Source organism: Aplidium turbinatum, chromosome 15 (assembly GCF_918807975.1).
Source record: "Aplidium turbinatum chromosome 15, kaAplTurb1.1, whole genome shotgun sequence".
In the NCBI taxonomy this organism is placed as follows: domain Eukaryota; kingdom Metazoa; phylum Chordata; class Ascidiacea; order Aplousobranchia; family Polyclinidae; genus Aplidium; species Aplidium turbinatum.
The window spans coordinates 4829275-4854281 of NC_137486.1; the positions used below are offsets into that span (position 1 = coordinate 4829275).

At 36.6% G+C, this 25007-nt stretch overlaps 2 pseudogenes; both read left to right on the forward strand.

Annotated features, from left to right (window-relative positions):
- The window catches only part of LOC145784425 (uncharacterized), a 276670-nt pseudogene that overhangs the window by 54306 nt on the left and 197357 nt on the right, over positions 1-25007 (forward strand).
- Positions 2694-4595, forward strand: LOC145784427 (serine/threonine-protein phosphatase 6 catalytic subunit pseudogene; annotated as a pseudogene).

Sequence of the window (25007 nt, forward strand, 5' to 3'; positions counted from 1 at the left end):
ATTGATTGATTGAATCTTTATCCTCGGACTGGGAAAGCTTCTTGAAGAGCTTAATCCTGGCAGCTTCGCATACTTGTAGAGGCTTTGAATCACTGAGTCCCAGGTATACAAGTCCCCTCACCCCCCTTGGTAACTCATGACAGACAGGACTCAATGGACATGGCTCTTTCGCCTTAGTTGTGTGATGTTCTAGGCGTTACCTTTCTAACAAGGTTAGAAATGTCTATTTCTATTTTCTAAACCTAACCCTTAATAAGGATTCAACTTATTGGTTAGGGTTAAAAAGGTTTCTATTTCTAACTCTAAACCTTAATAAAAATCTATTTAACTTATTTCGGGGTCAGTTATTATAATGTTTTAACCTCTGCAAACATCTTAGAACATCTGCAAGTTGTCAAAACAGTGCTTCATGATTAATAATAAAGGTTAAGTAGTGCTAACGACAGGAAGATCGCTCCTTCTCTCAACAATAGAAGTTAATCAAATAAAGTCTCAGCAAAGACACAGTTGTCAAACAGCGTTTGGTAGTCATGTTCCCTCAACGTTACAAGCATGATCCACCACTGTAGCCTCTGTGGCACAAAACAGCTTAATCTGCTTTCAGGATTTTGCTATATTTTGGTATCACAAACTTGTTTTTTCTGATAGAGGGTCAACTTCGTTAAGCAACCCAACATTGAGAGCTCGCGTGAAGGCAACATTGCGCAAATAAAATAAAAAAGAATACAACATCGACTAACAGGCGTGATCAGTAACTAGTCAGCTATACTCGCAAGATATCAGTTAATTTACATCTACCTTACTGAAACAATAACCGTTTTGTTTGCATGTGTATGAGAATTGGGAAGGTAAACACAAAAAACGCCTACCTAAATACAGTAATCCCTACAAATTCTCTAAATAAACAGAAGCCGTCACTGGATTTTCAAGAAATCATTGAATGTACCGTACGTCTCCAAATTGGGATTTCTTTGAGTCGGATTCGCCAAAATGAGACAGTCCATGCCTTTAAATGTCCTGTCAAAGATACAGCTGCATGCTTTTGAGTGGTGTCAAACTGGTGTCCTTTCGAGTGTCCGCCATTTCTCACTCCGTAATCTACGTCGGCAATGATTTTGCTCATGCTGCAGCAAAAATGTGTTCATTTTGAAAACTGCCGAGCTAGACACAACAGCTTGTCCCGTGTTTAAGTTGAGATGCAACCTAGTTCGTACCCTGAACAGTTCGTACCCTGAAAAGATCGAGAGAAAAATTTTTAAAAAAGCCGAAGTCGCTGATCGCAGTTTCCGCAAACATTTAAAAAATTTCTCTCTGAAAAGATCGAGAGAAAAAATAGTACAAAGCCGAAGTCGCTGATTGCAGTTTCCGCAAACAAACAAAAACTCACAGGATCATTACCGGAAATTTTAAAATGTTTGCGGAAACTTTGATCTCAACCCTAAACCTTTTAAAATGTTTGCCGAAACTGCGATCAGCGACTTCGGCAAACTCTTAGGATCATTACCGGAAATTTTAAAATGTTTGCGGAAAAACTTAAACTGCGATAAGCGACTTAGGCTTTGTTCTATTTTTCTTTCTCGATCTTTTCAGTTTGTTTGCGGAAACTCCAATCAGCGACTTCGGCTTTTTTAATTTTTTCTCTCGATCTTTTCCCAACCCCAACCCTTTTAAAATGTTTGCAGAAACTGCAATCAGCGACTTCAGCTTTTTCCAATTTTTTCTTTCCATCTTTTCCTAACCCCAACCCTTTTGCGTGTTTGCAGTGTTTGCGAAAACTGCGATCAGCGACTCCGGCAAACTCTTAGGATCATTACCGTAAATTTAAAAATGTTTGATTTATGTCCGGTTTTCTTTCTCCATCCTATTATTATGACTGCTCATCCACATCAATATTGGAACTGGCAAATTCAATCCACAATACTTTTCATTAGGCTGTCATTTATTACTACATGTGTGCTTCTCTCTGTTTTTGTTTTATTTTTTGCTATTTGTTTTTTTGGGTTTTGTGGCCGTGCTAACTACTGATATATAGCCTACTACATAATTTTTCATTCAGGCACGTTTTAAACCTTTCAAGGTTTTGCCACCTTTTCCCATTCGTTAACGTGCTGGTAGGTTTATATCGATTTTTGTAGTTAGTATCTTTTTCGTCCCGGACGCGTTAATGACGAAAAATAAAATGATTGATTGAAACTGCGGAAAAACGGAAACTGCGATCAGCGACTTCGGCTTTGTTCTATTTTTTTCTGTCAATCATTTCAGTTTGTTTGCCGAAACTCCGAACAGTGACTTCGGCTTTTTTGAGTTTTTTCTCTTGATCTTTTCAGGGTACGAACTGAGAGTACGAACTAGGTTGAACCTGTCTTTTTGAAGTGAAAGTCTCTTGCGAACATCTCGACCTATACTCGAGTATATGCATTAAGCTGCAAGAACTGCACGAGTTCTTGCAGCTTAATGTATAGCCTACTAAAATGGCGAAGCTTAAATTTTCAGTTATGTTTTTGTTGTAATTGTAGTAGCTTTCACAAAACTGGTAGTTCTTTGATTAACTTAAATTTGGTTTATCTAGCATTGAGCACTCTCTTTGTGTTATTAAAATTGTATATATATATGTTTGGTGTTGTACCAAATTTACTTTCTGACTTCCATTGAACACCTTCTTTTTAATTAGGATACCGTATATCATATGTAGTGAATGTTGCAAAATGGTGACATTTAACTTAGACCACATGGTTGAAACTGCTAAACAATGCAAATATCTACCCGAGTATGATCTTAAGCGATTATGTGATTATGTCTGTGATTTGCTTCTAGAAGAATCCAATGTCCAACCAGTCTCCACTCCTGTCACTGTATGTGGAGACATTCATGGTCAGTTTTATGATCTTCTTGAGCTATTTAAAAATGGAAATGAAATTCCGGAAACAAATTATATTTTTATGGGAGATTTTGTTGACCGTGGGTATTATAGCCTTGAAACTTTGACATATTTGCTCACCTTGAAAGCAAAATGGCCTAACAGAATTACCTTACTTCGTGGAAACCATGAAAGTCGACAAATTACTCAAATTTATGGTTTTTATGATGAATGTCAACTCAAATATGGAAATGCAAATGCTTGGAGGTATTTCACAAAAGTATTTGATTTTTTTACAATTGCTGCCATAATTGACTCATCAATTTTTTGTGTCCATGGTGGATTGTCTCCGGACATAAAAACTCTAGATCAGATCCGAACAATTGATCGACAGCAGGAAATCCCTCACAAAGGACCTTTTTGTGATTTAGTTTGGTCTGATCCTGAGGATGTTGACACTTGGGCTATATCTCCTCGCGGAGCTGGATGGTTGTTTGGTGCCAAGGTTACAAATGAATTTGTTGATTTAAATGGACTCTCTCTCATTTGCAGAGCTCATCAATTAGTGCATGAAGGTTACAAGTATATGTTTGATGACAAATTGGTCACTATATGGTCTGCACCAAATTACTGTTATAGATGTGGCAATGTTGCAGCCATTCTTGTCATCCAATCTAAAGATGATAGAAATGCAAAACTGTTTAGGGCTGTGCCTGATGACATGCGAGTTATTCCTGAGAGACAAGTAACTCCTTATTTTCTTTGACTGTGCTATAAAACTTACATTGTTAGTATAGGTTAATAAACGTCATCTATTGAAATGTGTTCAGTTTTTTCAGATAAATTGCTTTTTTTCTAAAAGAAGAGTAGTTTTCAGGGAGCTATCATATGTAAACAATTCTGTTATCTTTTAAAGCATTTAATTATATATATCATACCATTGGCTTATGAACTCTTTACCACAACAAACCAAGACTGTTATTTTGAGGTTGTTTTTCCAGTGAATACTGCATTTCATATAATTATTTAAAAACCTTTGTAGCAAATCTGTTTTGAGCTGAAGAACCATGTACCACACTAATGTGTAGTTAATGTTATTCAACAATTCAATTACATTGTTTTCTGTGATTGTTGAGGAAGACTGTTTCAGTCTATGGATTTACAACAAAATTGAGAAGACTAGAAAAAAAATTGTTACTGTTGTGAATTTGTGTTTTTTTCCCATAAGTTGTTTGATAAAGGCACTACAATATTCCTGCCATTGGTGAAAAGAGCTGCAATATAATTTGTTAGAAAAACGCTGACTTCTAGTAAGCAATATAATGTATTATCCATAAGATCTTCAATACTATGTTTATTGTACCATTTTTTACCAAGTCTTATATATAAATAATCATTAACAGATTTTTTCTCGCAATATTGTTGATTTTTAAAAGGAAATCCACTATTATCAGTATCATTAAATTTGATGCCATGCTGCACTGGCAAATGTGATGTAGTATTGTTCATTAAGGAAAATTAATAATAAGTAGAAATAAAATTTCATCTTGTGTTTTCACTTCTGATAATGCTAAGATTTGCTACTTTTTAAAATTTGTTGATTTTATCAATGTGGTGTTTACTGTTTATTCATGCAATTAAAATTTTGATATAGCAGTAGCCTAAATGTTTTATTTTCATAATTTTTTGATGCAAATTATTTTATTACTCAACACCACACACATCCACAAAGTGAGCAACACATGGGCTTAATTTTTTCAGACACCAAAACATTGTATTACAGTGGGTCTGCTACTATTCGGTGAGTCCGATTCGGTGAGTTCCTAACCTCTAACCCCTAACCCTAAAACGGCAATGATAATTAGGCTACGGTACCCAATAATTAAAAAAAAAATTGAAAAAATCATCGAATAGGGATCGGACTCACCGAATTGGACTCACCGAATCGGACTCACCGAAACGGGCCATTCCGTATTACAGTATATGCAGTGGAGCCCCCACTTACTTAAGCACCCATGACCATGGGGCCATATTCAAGTGGCCATTACAAAACGCAAGTTGGTTTGTTAGCACCATGTTTGTAGCAGTTGGTCATGCACTCTTACATGCAAACAAAAAAAGTTTTTCACTGTTCCAAAATTACCCCAATTACAATTTTTACTCTAAAAAGTTTCAAATTGTTAAATTTTTTTTATCTGGCAACAATGAAGGCGTATACTGCTGCGATGCAACAATTATCTTAAAAATGGGGGAAAATAAGGAAAGTCAGCATATTGACCACAATAATAACTCAATTTTATTCTCAAGAACAAACCTTCATTTTAAAAAATCTAGAGTTGTAAAAAAACAAACCCAAAAATGGGGAACACTTGTTATTGTGGTAGTTGCCAAACGGGGCTCCACTATATATTATATACTATAAATAGTTAAATACTAAGAATGATATGTGTTTGCGCTGATAATATTAAATTTGTGTTACTGCTTACTTTTATATTTGGTGCAATCGTTTTGGGAAATAAATGTCAACAATTCCTTTCCCACTTTTACTTCAAATATATAATTTAACTTTGATTCATAGGGTAAATCATTGCATGTCGACTCACATTGATCTTGCTCTATGAAGAGTAGTTTTAGTTGTTCATGACACTGTGTGTATGATATTTCAAATTTATGATGTTTGAAACATATCTCACTTTCAAGTGAAAGTTCGAACTTTTAATTCATCACTTTTTATGTGTAAATTACAAAAATAAAGTATGTTAATCTTAGCAAAATGCTCTAAGAATTGAGTAGCTAAAAATTTCATCAATGACATATGAATAATTGAATATTGCTCTATTCATTACTGACAAGCTGCATTGCTTACAGCGCTTTGACAAGTCAAATAGTATCATATCATCACAGTTTTTTGGCATTTTAACAATTCTTGTTACCCATAAAACTAGTGACATTGGTAAAGTGTTCGCAGGAATAAAGATGAATTACATGTCCAATGTCACTGTCCTTCATTCATTGGGTTCATGGTTTCCTCAAGATATTTTGTGTGGCAATTGTAGTAGTAGCAGTCCAGTTTTAATCCGGTGATGCCCCCGTTACCGAGTGTGGCCGGATTCACCTTCATGTGCCGCAATCGCCTTTACACCCTGCCTCCACATCGATTTGTCAAACGCGTCTTCTTTTGTCAAACCTGTGGCAAAAATAATTAATTTCAGTGCCGTACCATCGTGTTAACTGCTATTGATTACTGAATAATCCTTTCATGATAAATTGCTCTGTGCATCGCATTGTATTCCACCAGAAAAAATATGGTTATTTTGTTTTTGTCGTGCACTATACTTGATGCTTAGGGCAAGGTAGCAACTTTGAGCTATGGTGTCATGAGACTTTTGCTGCTTTACATCTCACTTTGGTTGTGATTCTCATTTATCCCAAACAAAAGATAGCATGTTTTGTTAAGTGAAGTGGAAAATGTAAGAATCCCAGTTCTATTCCACTTGTGCTAATTGTGTACAAGCTTTTATTTTCAATTTAATTGACAAATGCCGTTTGTTCAGCGGTTCATTTTTGGTCATCAACGATTGGTTGGCTGGTTGGTTTTGAATCTTTATCCTCGGACTGACAAAGCGTTGATTGGTTATTCCTGGTAGTTTCGCATACCTGTAGAGGCTCTTGACACAGGGCCGGTTACCAAGATTGGCAGAGTGAAGTTTCCGATTGTTGAAGTGTTGTTGGAGGGAATTATTCCATTCTAATGCCGCTAAATGGAGAGCAGTCCTTAACGTGCGTTGCTCAAGTGCACACCCCGAGAGTCGAACCAGCGCTGCTTGATCTTGAGCCAGGCGCGTAACCAGTAACCACTGAGCTAACGGGGCGGACAATTATTTATACGATTTTTATTTATTATTGTGAAGTTTAATTCATTGTGAATCTTATTCAATCAACGGTGTATTTTATAGCATTGTTAACTGATCTTTTTGCATTTACAAACTTACGATGGCTGATAGGCTACATATATTTGAATTTTGAATCTTACAATGTTTTATAGTTTGTAGTCAATCTTTTTGTATCAAACACCTTGGGTAGAAACAGTACGTTCTAACGGAGGTTTATAAAGCTGTGTGGAATGTTTAACTCTTTCACTAAGGTGAAATTCCACTTTGGCGTTCCAATGATGCTCTTTTGGCAAGCAGCCATACTTTCAGTGTTCATGGTCGTATTATTTCAGCAATTCTAAATCGGATCTAATTTTTCAATATTCATTAAGCAATTAAGCATCATCTTTTTTAAAAGCCGATCACAATAGTTCAAAGAAATGAAAAAACGTGAAAATGTCATGATCTCTTTGAGCTTTCACCTGACCTGTATATGATTTTAAGGTTATAGACTTACGCTTTTCGTGTAAAAACTGCACGACGTACCAGCTGACAAAAACTTGAACATTACCTGGTTTGTCATAAGTTTCACCTGTATGTGACGAAACTAATGCTTCATCTACAGTTTGTTATCCTCGAACGGATGTCAGTAGCTTTGTTTAAACAACAAGCTGTGTGTGAACTGCAGTCCGGTGTCGAAATTATGCGCTTAAGATGTTTCCTTTTGCTTGTGATCTTCGGCTATAGGCACAGTTTGATGAAAAGTTTAGGCACATCAGTTGGAGCTGTTTGAATATTATTTGTCGCCATTTGAAGAAGGGGTTAGCAGCTCCATGATACATGTTGCCGATGTATGTAATCAAAAAATAAAGCTCTAGCCCAAATGTAGAAGATATACTAAACTCATATTATTAAGTATCTGCATTTTGGGCTATTTTTGATGAGATTAACCAGGCGTTACCATTTTGCTTCTATGTAGTCTTTTGGCTCACATTGAATGTAGGTAAAGGCAAGCTATAAAATGGTGTCATGTGATATTTAAACAGTTCCGTGACGTTGTGCATGATAAAACAACTGTGTTTGAGGTGTCGCTAATACTTATGAGGGAATGAATCTTGCTCTGTGTACAGAGCAATCACAGATTTTGTTAGTGCTCTGCTTGGTATTCAAAGTGCATGTCGTTTTCTTTAACAAAATTGCAGGTTGGTACAACTTTTGTCTTCGCTAAACATCCATTTTATTGGTCAATCGTATTTTATTTTGGATATGTTCTGTCTAGGTTTGGTAATTCTAGGTCAATATGAAATTGATGTAGGCCTACGCACAATCAAAAGTGCTGTAGGTTTAGAAAATCATACTGTATATGCTTTTGTAAGCTTTCGATAAATCTTAGATTTTACACGGCAATGTTGAAACATAATTTCTGTTGGGTTATGGAAGTGTAGGTTATATCCTTCATACTTGCCATAGAATAATTCGCTGTTTGATTTGAATATTGCACTGTCATTGCGTTACGGTCTACTTACAGTGCGTACGTTTCTGGACTTCAGTACGAGTTTCCTCGTGTATTTTGAAATTAATTTATATTGTGTTGCTTGTTACAAAATAAACTTTAAACAATAGTACGTATTGGTGTTTAGTTTACGCTATGATTCAAATTTGGGTTAGGGTTGGAATGCTCCGCTGAGCCATATGAATAAAATCTAGGAAGTTTTGGTGATACAAAAAAAAATAATATGTGGACTCGGAAACAGCGTCGCTTGATCTTGGTGTTTCTTGATCATGAAGTCGGCGCTCAACCAACAGTGCTACGGGGCGAATGAGTTGTTGATACGCGGCTATCATCCAGGGATATCTAGAACAACGGGATTGCTGACTTTGCAAATTTCGATAAAGCGATGGACACTAGAAGGGTCAACGCTGTTAACGCCCGAAAATGAAAAAGGCGAAAGCGCGTGTCAATTAGGCTACGCTGTTGAGAAGTCGCCTTTTCTAGATATCCCTGCTGTGAAGCTAAAATAAGGTCTTGAAAGTGGGCACTCCTAGGCATCTTCCATAGCAACAACTAATGGCTGGCCTTGTCTATAACTTAAGATCATCATTTTTAAGCAAACTTTTGCTGTTAGTCATCCAACACTATTGAGTATTGAACACAGCTTTAGTTTTCATATTTAATTGATTATTGCATCACTTTTGAGCAAGTTTTAATCATCAAAAATAAGAAATAAAAAAAAACATGAAAAGAAATAAGAAAATTCAATTTCGTGGTATTGCTAAACAAAAAAATAAGGTTGGTTGTAAGTCTAACAATGGTGGTAGACTTGATGAACTGTTACTGTAACACAAGTGTAACCTTTCCTGTAACACCAGAAAGCCATCCAACAACAGAAGATCAAAGCCCTTTTTGCCAACCTTCTACTTCAGCTAAAAAAATTAGGAAAACAAGACAGTAGCAAAATCTCTGCATATTCAGAAATCTGCCAAATACTCGACAAGTTTTGACTTGACAAATCAAGAAAAAGAAGCTTTGACACATCCAAGGCCAGGAGAAAAACATTAAAACCACTTAAGAAAAAATTACAAACCCAAGCAGAGGCAAAAAAAGGGTCTACTTTATATGATAAAGGAGGCTTTAAGGTGTTGAAAATGTTTATTGTTGTTTTTCGTAATATGTGATTTTTGACCAAGTACCAAATTTTAATCCCAAATATCTCTTTCATTTATTTGCCAATCGCTTTCAAATTTTTAACACTATCAGACAGAGTAAACATGCAAAGCCTCTGGTCAAAGAATTTTGGAAATTTTGTCCATGATGCTGTCGGCACCCATTTGTTTCATGTCCGAGGATCAAAAGTTTTTGAAAAAATGCAACAATTCGAATAACTTTTTATTTTCTCAAAATATCTTCATTTCCTTCCATAGAGCTTCAGTCTTGATACTTATAAACATTCTGTTAAAATTTGATTCAAATCCAGTAAGTGGTATTAAAAATATTTGTGTTTAAAATTTGTGTATTTTTCACCACTTGGTGGCGGTTTGGGGAAAAACGGCTACATTTTCAATTTTTTTTTTGCTTTTTTAAAATTATTTCATCTTCAAGCATCATTTTAAAAACAAGAAATGGGTTGTATGTTGAAAAATCCACGTTTTAGTTTGTGCAGTAATGATGCAGTAACCCTCCTATTGTCTACATCAAAACAGAGTCAGCAATCCCGTTGTTGTAGATATCCCTGATCAAACTAAGTACGGTACAGCCTCTTATTTGCACAAAAAATATGCCGCAAAATTTTCATTTGGCACACCCGTATTGATGTATTGTATGGTGATCAAACTGCAGTACGAAATGCATTTAACCAACTGCATCAAGCTAATTGGACAGCCACCAAAATATGTCTCTAATACTTTTGTGAATCTGCCCAAATCAAAACACAAAATTTGCTATATAGCTAATTTTATTAATTTTCGCAAATGCATCGTGTTGATTTGGGCAGCTGAAAACATGACATTATCTGATTAGTCTGTTTATGCAACTGCCCCAAATTAGCGTGAGGCAGTTTCCCCAAAATGAACAAATTCATTAATTTTTCCTATTTACATAACTGTATCGTTTAGACTTGGGCAACAAAAAAATATGAAATTATCTGATCATAGTCTATTTATAAAACTGCCCAAATTGGCATGATGCAGTTGCCTCGGCATCAAAATTTACAAAATCCTTAATTTTTTTCATAGGCCTAATATCCATAAATGCATCATCTTGATTTAGGCAACTACAAAATATGAATTTGTATAAATCTGGAGAATACTTTTATAAAACAATTCGGGTGGAGAGGTTGCAGTACTTTTTCAACCATAAACAGACATAGCTAAGCAACACCACCCATTTAACGAAAAAATGTTATACTGTACCTGTTAAATGTAATGTTAATGTTGTGGTGTTGCTTAGCTTAGTTTGGTTACTTTTATAAAATGATGCAGTTGCGCCCCAAAATAAAAAATAAATATTTAGTTTGTATATACAACTGTGTCATGTTAATTTCACCAACATTTAAAATGCTACTGCTGAAATATATAATAGGCTACTCCTAAATGTTACTCCTACCTACCATGCCAAAGTGCAGAAGCATCGAGCAATGCACAAGCAAGGTATATTCACAGATGAATTCAGTTGTTCTATCTTGATTATTTTGGTATGAAATTCTAGCTTGCTGGTGATCTTGTTATGTTAGTTTTTCGCTGTTATCATGCACCGCATACATTATATTTGGGCAATTTCTATAAAAGCGTGCAGATTTGGGCAAACTTACGTTCTGCCCCCCTAAAATGGTTTGGTCTCGTACGGCTATGTTTCATCCTCCAATGCTTGGTCAAGCGTCGGGCTCACTTTTAGTTTTTACAAGGACCTAATTTAAGCCTAAAGCCTCTATACAAGTAGCCTTTGCGAGACCACCAGAAATAACCTATCAAAGTGTTTGCTAGTCCGAGGATAAGAATTCAAAGCCTTCAATCGAGCAACCTTGGTGGGCTGAATTTCCCACTTCAGTGAGTGTTATAAATAATCCTAACTGCAATTTTAGTTACATTCAGGCTAAGATTTAATACGTAATTTTTTTTCCATTTTTGCAAAATTTTTTTGATTGCTTTGCTCGCTCAACCACATATTATTCACCAAACCAGCGATGTTGGGCATGCATAGTTTCAAAAGTGGATTAAGGGAGTTAAACGCTTCTGTGTTCTACAAACGGGGATGACCTGTTTTATTTTGATCAACAACGCACGAGTACAAAATAATTGACACGGCGAGAAAAACACAATAAACATAGCCAGTTCAGAGACTTTAGAGAACCGGCCTGCCACGCCCCGCGGAGGCGGAGAGCGGCGTGATTATGGGGTGGCGATGCACCCGGAAGGGGTGTCCACCAGCTTAGGTCGCGGGGGCCAGGCTGGAGAGTCTAGGTACCTGTGGAAGGAAAGTGTAGATCGAAAATTTTTGTGCGACTCGTCCGCAAAATTTAGAATGGCGAACGGGCCAGGGAGACGGGCTTAGCTTTCCGCAAACGCAGAAAGGTCAGCTCACGACGGGCCGGCGGCCTGTCGTGTGGGGCGACTGGTACCGGCAGAAGTTTTAAAGCCGGGCAGCGCCCACGTCTCCATCACGTGACCGTAACACAGGTACGTTTGACTCCTATACCCGGTCTGCCCGTAGGCAGAGCGGATAAACTTTGGGGTCTCCCACGAAAAAGAGAAGCTTAGCTACAAGCACAATTTAAATACTCGTGGGAGATGAAGATTATATAAAAATCTGGAGCAAAGGCTCAATTAATTGGTGTAAAAAAAAGATGGTATGTGGGAATATACTGTATGCTTTACCTACCAGAAAAATGTTGACGTTGAACCAACGAGCACTGATGTGCACTGGCCAGACGTTGGGGCAGGTACACCCAGCTGGGTCGGGGGGACTAGCGATCGAAGCGTATGATATGACTAGGCTACGTTACCAGAAAAATATAGAATAGTGGGATGAAACTTTGCAGATTGCATCGAGTTGATCGGGAAATCATGTTTATCGTTGTATTACAAGCAACGCGAGGTTGATCCGAGCGGGCAAGAGCAGCATATCAGAAGGTAGTGAGTGATATTCTAAAATATTGAAATATGAAAATACAGATCCAGTGTTGTTAATGATACTGCGTCATTGACACATGATATGAGTCCATTCACGATATGCAATATATAGCCTACTCAATTCATATATTACTATATAATTTTCCAAAGTAAACACTGCTCACTCAAATGTTTTGTAACAATTAAATTGATAAATTTCAGTGTTAATACTATGGTAACATTCTCATCTTTAAAAGTCTAATGAGTGTTTATGTTTTAATTAATATTAAGACTGTCTGATCACTTGATGAAAATTCTATTTATCTAATTTAGCTATTTGACTCCAATAAACTCTTTCCACACAATTGTTACTCGAATTATAATTTTAAGTTATCAGAAGGTGTTTATATCATAGCCTATTGTAGGTCTATAACAAAAATGAACCAGGGAAATGAAGATAAACATTACAGGATAGTGAAACAATATCACAAATTACTACATTTTAACAGTCGTCCAAATTGTTACATTCTTTAAAATTCCTAAAAAAAAGACCAAAACAAGGTTATTATGTTTGTCAAATTTTTCCTGGAAACAAACTCCCCACAATCCTTCTATTCAACTTTACTTTTTCAGATATTAAGTTTTGCATTGTCCATTTATTTCACAAATTTTGCTTTGTTAAAATTCTGGTCCTTCCCAAACTATTTTTTTCCTAAAAAGAGTCTTAAAGTTGTTTTCTCCTTGCTGAAGTGATGAATGTTAATCTTTTGCTTACATTGAAAAAGTTTACGGTTATAACTCAAAGGGCCCTCTAGTGGATTTGGGCGGGCAAGATGGTGCTCACAAGGCCCTGGCAGTATGATAAAAATATGGACACCCAATTCTACCTGTTTAGACTGATTTAATGCTCTAAGAAGCGATTTTGCGATTAAAATCTTGCTTGCTTTGTAGTTGAACTGAAATACAACCGTCTTTTAGTTATCCATTTAGCCTATTGCGAATTTAAATTAAGCAAAGTGGTTTAAAGTTCTCTATAGGTGGTTTGAAGGTCTCTCCCTGTAGTCCCCGATGGGGACTTTAAAGTTGTTTCAAAAAATATTAAAATCCTTGTAAATTCACAAAAATTAAAGCAGAAAAAATATTTAAGGTAAGCCTAATGCTTACCGGTAGGCTACTACTGTAAGCTATTGGTAGGTCAATAATTGTTATGTAACTCTTTTTTTAGAATTTGCCTGAAAAATAGACTGTTTAGCATTGAAAACCTATCTTTAGTGCGAAGGTCTCACATCCCCTTCCTAGCGGCTAATATATAAACAACAAATGACGTGACCTCCATTGAAACGATGCTGCTTTAGCGCCGGAGAGCTTTCTCTGACGTCACGCGCTTCGCTCCACTGACGTAGCGTCGGAATCCTGGAATCTACTTGATTTGTACAAATAGGCTACTGCGGGCTTTTTGCGCAAACCCGCGTCTCGCTTAGAAATCTAGAGCAGGGGTGTGCAACTTTTGTTACAGGAGGGCCAGATATAAATAATTGTGTGAAACCGCGGGCCGCACGTTTATTTAACATATGATTTCTAGTAGTTACAGGCACAAAAGAGTAGTTTTTCTTGTTATTCATGTTATTCTTATATTAGGGGTTATCTCCTTCCAGAAATAATAAGTTAGGACGCATAAATTTCTGAAGAAAACTGCTATTCAAATTTATTGTCACGCTGTCTTTAAACGAGCTCAGTGAGAAGTTTGCAGCTGGCTTCTTTTCCTGACGGCTTTTTCCAAATTTACTTTAATGGAAGTGATCGCAATTCGAAGTCCATTTTCCAAGTGTCGGTCTGTCAGAACCGATCAATAGGGAGATTTCATGACGCCCGTTTTAGAAAAAAATGTTTGCACAAATACGTTGAGCCAAAAAGTGCCATTTTTGAAGCCATGGATTTTTGAAATGTGGAAAGTCATCTTAGTTGAAATGTTTTCGGTAAAAATCGCCAAGATTCATTTTTAAATACTTTGCTTTCAAATCCTTTTTCTCTTGAAGATCAATCAGTTCAAGTTGGATATCAGCTGGTGCTTTGTCAATGTCCGTGTTGAATGGCGAAGCGAATATATCAAACAAATGTTCATGAGATTTGAAGTCCTTGAAACGAGCCAAAAATTCATACAACAATTTTTCAAATTTAGTTTTCTTCTCCGGATGCATTCCATAGTCTCTCAAAGTTGGAAAGTGGAAAAGATGTCCTGTCTGTATGTGAGCTTTCCAAAGTCGTACTTTGTTCATAATGCCTTTTATGTGACCATACATTTTTAGAAATAATTGATTAAACTGCCATTCAACGTTTTATAGGCAGAGAAAACTTTTTCTCGAACCGTAGAAAATTTCATGATCAGATCACCGCTTCAATGCGTGATGGAAAGCTACAGATAAATCTGCATCTGGCATTACAGAGTGCAAAAAACAGTGTTGCAGAACGCGTTTTCGAATATTAAATTCTCATCAGTGCAACTACGTTTATGAACGCAATAACAACGGTTAACTTTAAACTCAATACAATACATTACAAACATTTAAGGACATATTCTCAGTGTTCAATTGAATATTAATAAATCCAGAGACATCAGAATAGAAAATTAAATACAATGGATTGGCGGTGGCCGGTGGGAGACTTCTAAAATGGTTAACAGAAGGTGCGAAATCTACAATATTCCACTCCACAATGAATTGTTCAAACGTACCAGACTAAACTAAATTACCGTATAAACATGTTTCGCGGGCCGCACACAATTCAAAATTGGCACATCTTCGCGGGCCACATAATTTTTCTTCGCGGGCCACATTTGGCCCGCGGGCCGCACGTTGCACACCCCTGATCTAGAGAGTTGAATTTAGGGGATTGTAGTCACTGAATTTTTGTAAGAATGCCTAATCGCATTCTGGCTAGTGCTTCATGCACACGTAAATTTGCCGTTCAGATAGATTTGCCGCTGTGTTGCATTGTGTACTTGTGGATAACGATTGCAATCCTTGCAGTGGCTTTTTTTTATTCAGTTAAGACTAGGGCCCGTTTTAAGTAGGCCTAACTACAACCATGATTTCTGAATAATTACTCAGTCTGTTACTCATTCTCACTCACTCAAGAAAAACTCCTAATTTTTGAATTCAAGTCGGCAATGTTGGATGACAGAGCATTGTGTTAATTTCTGGTTGTGGGATCTTCAACGGCCAACTGGCCCTGCGTTCAAAGTCAAGCCTATTATGTTGGAATGAATCAATAAACAAATCAATAACGAAGATCATCATGTCCTGCTCACTTCTTGCCATCATCATGCCCAAAAGTGTTGTCGTCCCATCGACGACTGTATGAGAAGCATGCTGACAAGCAACGTGCCGCTACACTGCCAATGTGTCACAACGCCAGAAATGCTTTTGTCCAGTCATTATGTTGGGAACAAAGTGCAATCGTTATTACAGGATGGAGAAAGTGGGTCTGTGGATAAAAACATACGACTCTTCGGTTTATAACAGAAGTGTACGGAGTCAGGTTTTTGGACTTCTGCTCATAGACGTAGGTAGAGGTTAGTTTTTTGGGAATACGATAGAATTTTTGGCCAAATAGCCTACAATTAATTATGCCCAAATGCTTTTTTGCGACAAAACATAGACCACCAGACTAAAAACTCTACACTGCCACTAATAAGCTGATATAGCTATATTGTAAATATAACTTAATGAGAAAACACCATCACAACACAAGTAGCCTAACTTAATACAGAAAAACATTTCAAATCAATAATATAGTAATAGGCCTGCATGTAGGCTACTGCACTTAAAAATATAAATCGTCGGATGATCTAAAATCTTGGCAAGTTAAAAACTTATAAACTAAATTTTTTAACTACATTTTCAGCTGAGCATTGTGATATTGTAGAAGTTATTGCCTACGTTTAAAGCATCACTTTCCAATTCAGTATCGGAGAATGGTTTCAAATTCAATACATTTGGATTAAGACATATTTTTCATAAAATTTGCAAGCATCAAAATATTTTCATATATTCAAAAGTATGGTAAGTTATGTGTTTGAAGCATTACTTTCAATATTGAAGCACATTGGGTTGGGATATACTTTTCATAAAATTGTAAACATCTGGATATTTTAATTTGGTTAGAGAGGTAACTTTTTTACCATAAACAGACATAACTCAGCAACAACACTACATTTAACATTATAAAAACAAAAAACAGTAAGCAAATGTATAGCCCTTTTCAAGCCTAAAAGAAAAATATTTTAAAAGAAATAGTAAAGAATCATACAGTATCACAGCAAAAGTATGGTCAAATCTAAACATTTGAGAAACTACTTAACTTGCTCACACAAAATGATAACTGAAAAATTACGCAGCACAACGCGTCAAGTAGCCTACTGAAGAGATAAAATTTATTGTTCGAAAAAGGACTCAAGCAGATTACGCAAGATGAACAGAAGCACAGCACGAGATAGTGGCACAAACAAAGTAAAAATACAAGAAGCACAAGACGAGACAATTCATTCAAAAACGGTTAAAAGATTGGAGGCTCCTCCAGCAAATAATTGCCTGGTGAGCCCTGGGTTGAAAGATTTGATGATCAACGCCTCGTGAATCTTTTTTTCCAACTCGGACAAACACTTACGAACAATGTCGAAGGACTCCAATAAAGGCTTATTGTTTGAACACGATTGGCAGTTTCTAGTATGATCTTTAATTGCACTGTTTTTATTAAAATTAGCTAAATTCAAATGCTCTCTTACTCTCGTCGCCAAACAATAGGCTACCAATGTATGTCGAACTTGCATCATGCGAGCAAGTGAACTTATGCACGACTTTTGAATATAAGCGGAAACGAGTTTTAGTTTAGACTTCGACTGGAAATAGTAACCAGCTTTACATGTTTTATAGACGGGAAAAATCTTAACGTTAAACTTCAAGGCAATAAATTTGAACAAACCTGTGGCAAAACGTTTGTGGATTCCTTACCAACAAATGGGATTGTTAGAAAGTTCCTGAAATCAGGATCCTCCACTGAGAACCGAATTCAAAATCCCTTTAAGAACCTTATTGAAAAACCAAGTATGATATAATGACTAGCACCAAAGTATGAGCGTAATTTATTGATGTTATTATTGAAACAGTCTTTGTTCGAGCAAAAGTGTCGCGCTCGCGAGATAATGCAATTGATTAAAGCAGATTTGTAGTTTGACAGGAAAACAGCGCTGAAATTTAGAAATGATAAAAATACTAATAACATAAAAATAAGAATGGCAAAAAAATATTCAGAACATTGAAATTAGTGCAAAAAGATTGAATATCGTTTGAAAGGTCGCACCCCTATGAAAATTAGTTGATGTCTCACCCCCCTCAGGTTAAGAACCACTGTGTAAATTCAACATAACAATATAATTTTGATAATGATTTGAGCAACAAATCAAAAATAAGTTCGATTTTAATGAAGTTTGCAAAACATGCTGAAAGTTCTTACCCAAATTTTTATTGAATTTGTCCAACATTTCAACTAATTGAAAAGTGACTCCGAATTCTGTGACTCCAAATCGACTTCTGCTCCAAATAGTTTTGAAATATTGACCAAACTCTAATCCGACTCTAAACGCAAACCATAAATGATAATCCAGACTGTTTTTGTAGGCCTACCATATTTTATACCTTTCCAACTCCCTGTCATAAGAAAATATTAAATGAAAAAAAATAATGTCTGCCTCGTTAGCTCAATGGTTAAGCACTCAACTCAAGATCACACGGCACTGGTTCGGCTCTCAGAGCATGCGCTTGAGCAACGCACGTTCTTCATTCTGCGGCACCTAGCGGATGGAATAAGTTCCCGGCTACAACACTTCAACAAACGGAAACTTCATTCTGCCAATCCCGGTAACCGGTCCTGCGTCAAAAGCTAGGGACGGTACATTACGGGACGCGCAACTCCGTTGTTCCTTCAACATTAGAAGGGTCAATTGCCAATTTGACATTTTTTTACGCTTTACTGCTGGCTTGCTTTCAACTAAAAACCTTAAATTACTTTAAAACTAACTTCACTCTTCTTATATAACCCATAAAAAAAAAATTTGTAAATTACAAAAAAAACGTAACCCTTCTAGTGTTGCGGATAAGCCAAAAGCGGATGAAGTTTCGCATCCCTATGATCTACAATCCCTAGTCAAAAGCAAGGCTGTGAAGTCGGGCAAAAAATATACAATTCCGACTCTTTGGTTTATAACGGGCCAACTCCGACTTCAGTGTTGCCATATTTCAAAGAGTTGGCAAATTTTTCTGAAATTTTAGCTTTTTTAATTTTTTTTAAACGTTATTTTCATGAAATTTGTAATCAAAGTTGAAACAAAGGCTTTCACAAAACTGAGAAGAACCAAAACTTCTATTTTTTGATAAAAGTTTGAAGTGCAATACAGAGAATGAGAAATAATATTTTAAAAAAGTGTATTGCAAATAAAAAATTTATTTTTTATCGTTTTTTATCAAACCAAAGTCGGCTGTTTTTTTAACGACTGCGACTCCGGACATGCCAAAATCCCACCGACTCTGACTTCACGACTCCGATTCCACAGTCCTGGTCAATAGCCTATGCAAGTATATGCGAAACAACCAGGAATAACCTATCAAGGCTCTGTCAAGCCAAGGATAAAGATTCAAAGTCAACCAACCAACCTTGCCTGGAATATAAAATCGTAAAAGTAAACAAAAATAACAACTGCGACAAGTGTAGGCGTAGGGTATATATGTAGCCTACGGTACGATAAAAGTATCAACTGGCAAAATCCAGATTCCGGCTCCTGTTTTTGACAAGAATTTTGGATTTCGGCCGAAAACCGAGACTCGGCTCCTAAACACTCCAATACCGGCTTCCCACACACCTCTGGTATAGTTTATTATAGGCTAACTGGTCGACTCCAACTTTAGTGATGCCAGATTAATTTCACTTATATTGTAATCGAAATTTAAACGGCAACTTTCACTAAAACTGACAAAAACAAAGACTTCTCCTTTCTAGTAAAGCTATAGAACGCAATATGGAGAACAAAAATAATATTTAAAAAAATGATTGCAAATAAATTTTTACTGTTTATCGTTTCGATCAAGTCGAATCAGCCTTTCTTTTAACAACTCCGACTTCGGAGACGGCCAAAATCTCTCCAACCATGAATCCGATTCCACAGCCTTGGGAGAAAGATCACCGAGCATAAAAAAAGCCTGTTCTGTGTCCAGACCACGCTATAGTAGGTTACCACTATCGTGCAACACTCCTCATGCCATGACAATTTGTGGCTACAAGCCGATATCCATTAATTCTTCGCTGCTGTGCTGAATACAATAAAACCAATCTTACTTTGGTTGTTTTATTTTCGTTTCGGTAATTTTCTGTGCATGGCCTATGCTTATTACACTTAACTTTAGTGTCTAACTGAGTGGTATCACCAGGCCCGGATTTAGGGGGGGGCAGAGGGGGCAGGTGCCCCGGGCCCCCGACTTTTAAAGGGCCCCCCTACGTGGAAAAAATGTGTGTTTTGTGTTGTTACTTTTCCTTTCAGTCTTTAAAGTTTCTGCAAAATGCTGTACAGTGCTGGATTAATGGTAGTGTAGACGTAGTCGAGGTGGTTTGTCGCGCCGTAGGCGCGAAAAAATTTTTTTGCACGGGGGCCCCCCGATCTAAAAGTGCCCCGGGCCCCCCATCAGCTAAATCCGGCCCTGGGTATCACCAAACTCTAGCACAGCCAAGAGGCATAAGGCCAAGTTGAACCAAGAACCACAGAATCCTGTAATGCTGTTACTCGCTATGAAAAAAGGCGTTTTTCATGATCGATTTTTATTAATCGCATCAGATGTCCCCTTTTAAACAAAATATAGCGTTGGCCTTACACCACAAACTAAACTTAGTGTAGATGGCTTATATAACAGGCAAACTATGTTTATATTATGCAGAAATGTGCAACAAATGTGGCACCTATCATTTATGAAAAGATTCACAGGCAACACTTCCACAACAAATAATGTACTAAGTAATAAGTAATAAGTAAATGTACTCAGTTGCGCCTCTATACGGCTGCATTGACACTGTCTGCTTTGTAAAGCGCTGAGGAGCAACGCATTCTGCGATGGATACAGCGCTATATAAAAACTAACATTATTATTATTACATTATTAACAAGCGAAAGCATCACTTTGTCAATCGAGGTGACCGGCCTTTATCAACGATTCAAAGCCTCTACAAGTAGGCAGATATGGGCATGATCTTGATCTGGATGATCACAAGTGATCTTAAAGATCACTATTATTTCGGTGATCTTGATTTAAGATTACTTTTCATTTTATTTGATCTTGTTCTTGAAGAACAATAAAATCAAGATCACTTTAAGTTTGAAGTTTACTTACTAGATAAAGGCATTTTTTAGAACTCGTACTGTACAAAGTATAATTAGTGGCAATTGCTAACATTAAAGTCACTGTTATAGTATATATCCGAGAAAAGGTGTGAAGTTTCAATCTAATTTGGTCATTATTATCATTTACTGCTCGCAGATTAAATTTATTTGTTTCTTAGCAATCGAAAAAACGCTATTGTTCGTCTCTTTTTAAACTTAAATGCTGTATCTTTTGAACTACACGATATAAAATTTTGCTATATCGCGATATTATACTACACGATAACTTGGTGTGATTTGAACTGGTCGTGCATTTTCTTTCACGATAATATTTGGTCAGTGTTGCCATTTCAAAATTTAAAACGTTTTTTGTGTTGGTCATCATAAATAAGTCAACTTCCGTATATGCTTTATGTTGACGCATGATGAAAAATGATTCAAATTTGTTCACAATTCTGTTTTTTAAATTCTAAAAAATGTTTGTTTTCTTTGGCTCAATTTTATATGTTTAAAAATAGCGGTGCTAAAAGACTGAACTCTACAGCTGACGTTGGTCACGTAAAGTGGTTTATGGCAGCCTACCAACCAGACTAATAGGGCCTGAGCAGTGAGCATAAACAAATATATTTAATGGAAAAAATATGCTGCTTCTTTTTTTTTTGTTTAGTTTGTTGTATTTTAGTTTGGAGCGGTTTATCTGACAAAATTATGGCTTATTTAGTAAAAGTTAAAAATACTTAGTAACACGAATAAAAGCTTGCTATATGAACCAGACAAAAATTTGGTGAAAAATGATACAATTCAAAAGTGTTTTTTTTAAATAAAAAGCATAAAGTCAATTGCAAATTTTGTGCCTTTTCAGCACCACCGCCTACCTCGATTACCTTCGGCTTTGGATGTGACGTTGCGATTCTTCGGTCTACCACAATGATTTACAGGCCAAATAGTAGGCTAACGTTCAATAACTTATTACAATTCTTAGGCCAGCGATCGAGCTGTTAAAAGCAATAGTTAGCAATACTAACTACCTTTAACCAGGTTGCTTATAGACAATAGTAAATTTTTCTCTTTTTTTGCCAAATTATTATTATTATTACCGTATTTATTTGCGTCAGACAAAGCTGTCCATATCCAAAACAAAACGAAATAATACACAAACTGCAAATGCACAAAGGTCACAGAGAACCACTTTGGATGTCGTCAGTTTAAGTATTTTATTGATCAAAAACTTCATTTTTTCAAGTACACAAAAAAGTGATCTTGAAGATCAAGATCATGTTGTTTTGGTGATCTAATCTTGATTTTCAAGATCACATATTCTTGTTGATTTTGATCTTCAGGATCACCAAAGCTGCTGATGATCTTACCCATATCTCTGCAAGTGGGTAGTGGGAAATTCAACATAAATCTCCCAGGAAGCGTCCTCAGTTTAAGAATAAAGGTTCCTAAAATTAATCAGTGAAAAAATCAAGCGTATTTTACTTTCAGTACAACGTTGGATGTATTTCCTGGCAGTTTTGTGCTAATCAAATTTTCACTCCCCATCAAACCTCTCATTAAGTGTTTGTCTGCTTTGCTACCTGATGATTTGCTGGTGCTTCGACATTTTGGTAAATGCATTAAATGTATTAGACAAACTAACTATAACGAAGATTTCCTATAAAGAAACTACTATAGTATGGAAGAGGATCTAATGAATAGCTGCAAAGACAAAAAGTTGCTTAGCTTATTTGAATTTCAATAAAATTGAAGAAATGTCCATTTTACCATACCAGACAGGAGCACGAATGCTTTTAGCAATATAAAAAAGCAACCGTTATCCTGACTTGCAGTAAAAGGAAAAATGAAGTGCTGCCGACAGCTTCAGTTCATTTCGTTCCTTTGGGTCCTCCCAAAGTCACGTGAGAAAGCGCTTATCTTTCCTCGAAGCAGAGCTGACGTGGAAATAGCACGAAAGAGCTTTACCGCGAGACTTCGTAACTTATTTGAGAAAGGAAAAAGCGGTAATACATTTTTTTAAAAGTATTGTTAATAAACAGAGCTTATTTTTTAAATGTACCGGTAGCCTTGGCTAAAAATTTCTGGCCTGATGAATTGCTGATCCATTTGGGTCTAACGTAATTTCACCAAAGCAAAGTGATCCATCATAAGCTTGTCTAACCTGAAAAATTTATAATAATTTTGTGTCAAAGATATAATCATAACGACCGTCATTAGTCTGAAATATCTGAACAATCATAACACTATAAAAACTTTCGGATCCACCCACTCAACTTTGGGTTGAAACGTTAAAGTTCCGATATTGACACTAAGCGTATCACATCGCGCTTCCGTTAGTTAGGCTCGTTTATAAGCTTATCGACTAATTGAAAAAAGCAAAAACTCCCTCTGATCGGTACAAGACAGGGAAAACTTTTTGTTTTTTATAAATAATTTCCTACAGGCGTAAGCGTTGAGCCATTGACGTTGGTCTGGTGCGACGAAGGCCAAGGAAATGCAATTGTAAAACTCTGCTATGTACATCACAACAAATAACTACAGTAGCCTACATCAAAGCATCTCCTAAACCTAACTCCTGATATTTTATAGACGCAATTAGAGTTGTAACCTGCATTAGAATTGTGTTGGTTACAAAGCTACTAGCTTTCTTATGCAGGTTTTATCGAAGCTTGCACAAAGATGAAAAAGCGAAGTATTATTGACGAACAGTTTTATCAACTGAACAACCTGCTGGCCATAAATTTAAAACAAAAATGGATATTATAACGTAACATAACGCAGACTTGATTGAATCTCTGTCTTGTAAACTTTATCCAGTATTGGTGCGCTTTAAGTTAAAATACTGCAAAGTCACGTCAGAGTAACGTAGAAGTAGAAACATTTTCAAACTTTCCTTCGACTTTTCCGCTGGCAAAATCGTTTATCAACCCGGCCAAAATCGACTCCCTTCTAAAGCTGGGAACAGTCAGAAGCAATATTCTCGTGGCTACAGTGTACGGCAAGAAACCACAATAATCTGCTTTTCATGTAGCTCCGTCCAACATTAATTCACATCAAGATATTTCGATGAAATTCAGTTCAACATTTGGAAATTTACCACACGGTGGTCCTATTGTTTGTGATGGCGCAATACTTTGTCAAGTTGGAATGCGATATCGATTTGCAATTTATCGAATCTATTTCCTGGAAAGACTGGGCAGGCTGGTGGCAGAAATACATTGTTATATGCATTGACGATTCAAAAGCTTGTAAATTTTTTTCTTAGTTTCAACAAATTTTGACTCTGATCTCTGACTCAAACAGATCCCTGACTCTGATCTCTGACTAAACAGATCCCTCAAAAGTGGAAAAATGAAAAATTACTCGTTTTTCCTTTACAATGTTATGCTAGGGGGAAAGTTTCCTGACTTCCCCCCTCTCGGAGCCTCTGGTTGGGAGCAGTAACCCCTTAGTCGTCCTTTCAAGGCCGTTGAGAAGGTAATCCCTGTACCAATGAAATCTTCCGGCCCCAAATCAAGACGCTTTATTTAACCATACGATATATCCAAATAATACAAGGTGACTTCTTCAAGTTGCGAGCCTCTTAGTAAGCCTAAGAGCCTTCAAAATCATTTCGGGCGAGTGTTCAAAAGTAATTTCTTGACCACTTGTCAACTCTACTGCTTCCTGTTCGGCTATGGTTGTAGCCTAGTAGTCCTATCTGCCGACTAGTTCCATTACAACTCCACACAGTGGCTGCACTGTTTCAAATGGATTATTGCCAAGCCATGTAGGGTGAACTTGTTTCTGTATTATTTGGGAATAAACTAACCACGGCGACTTGTTTCTTTGCCTTGCCTGTGACTTGAGCTAGCGATTGGTATCAGACAGATATTTTCAATCAAAGCTGCTCTACATTGCCAGGCCTTGTAATGTATTTATAAATTATGAGTCAAATTTATCTCTTTGAGAAGTAAATATAAAAATGATAATAGTCACTAATTGTGATAGTTTCACTCACTTTGATTTATACTGTGGTTTACAGTGACCTACATCTTACTGCCGAACTTTGTTGCTACCAGTAGGCCTATTGATATTTCTACTCGATTTGGATTGTTGGTTAAGCTGTTCGTTAGGCCTACGCGTTGGTTAGGCTGTAACTCTGTTATCTTTGTGCCGACATTTTTGAATTCTTATCCAGCTGCAGCAAGCTGTAGCCTACGACTTTAATTATGTTTTCATCACATGTGTGCAATATCAGCTAAGACAGTCTATA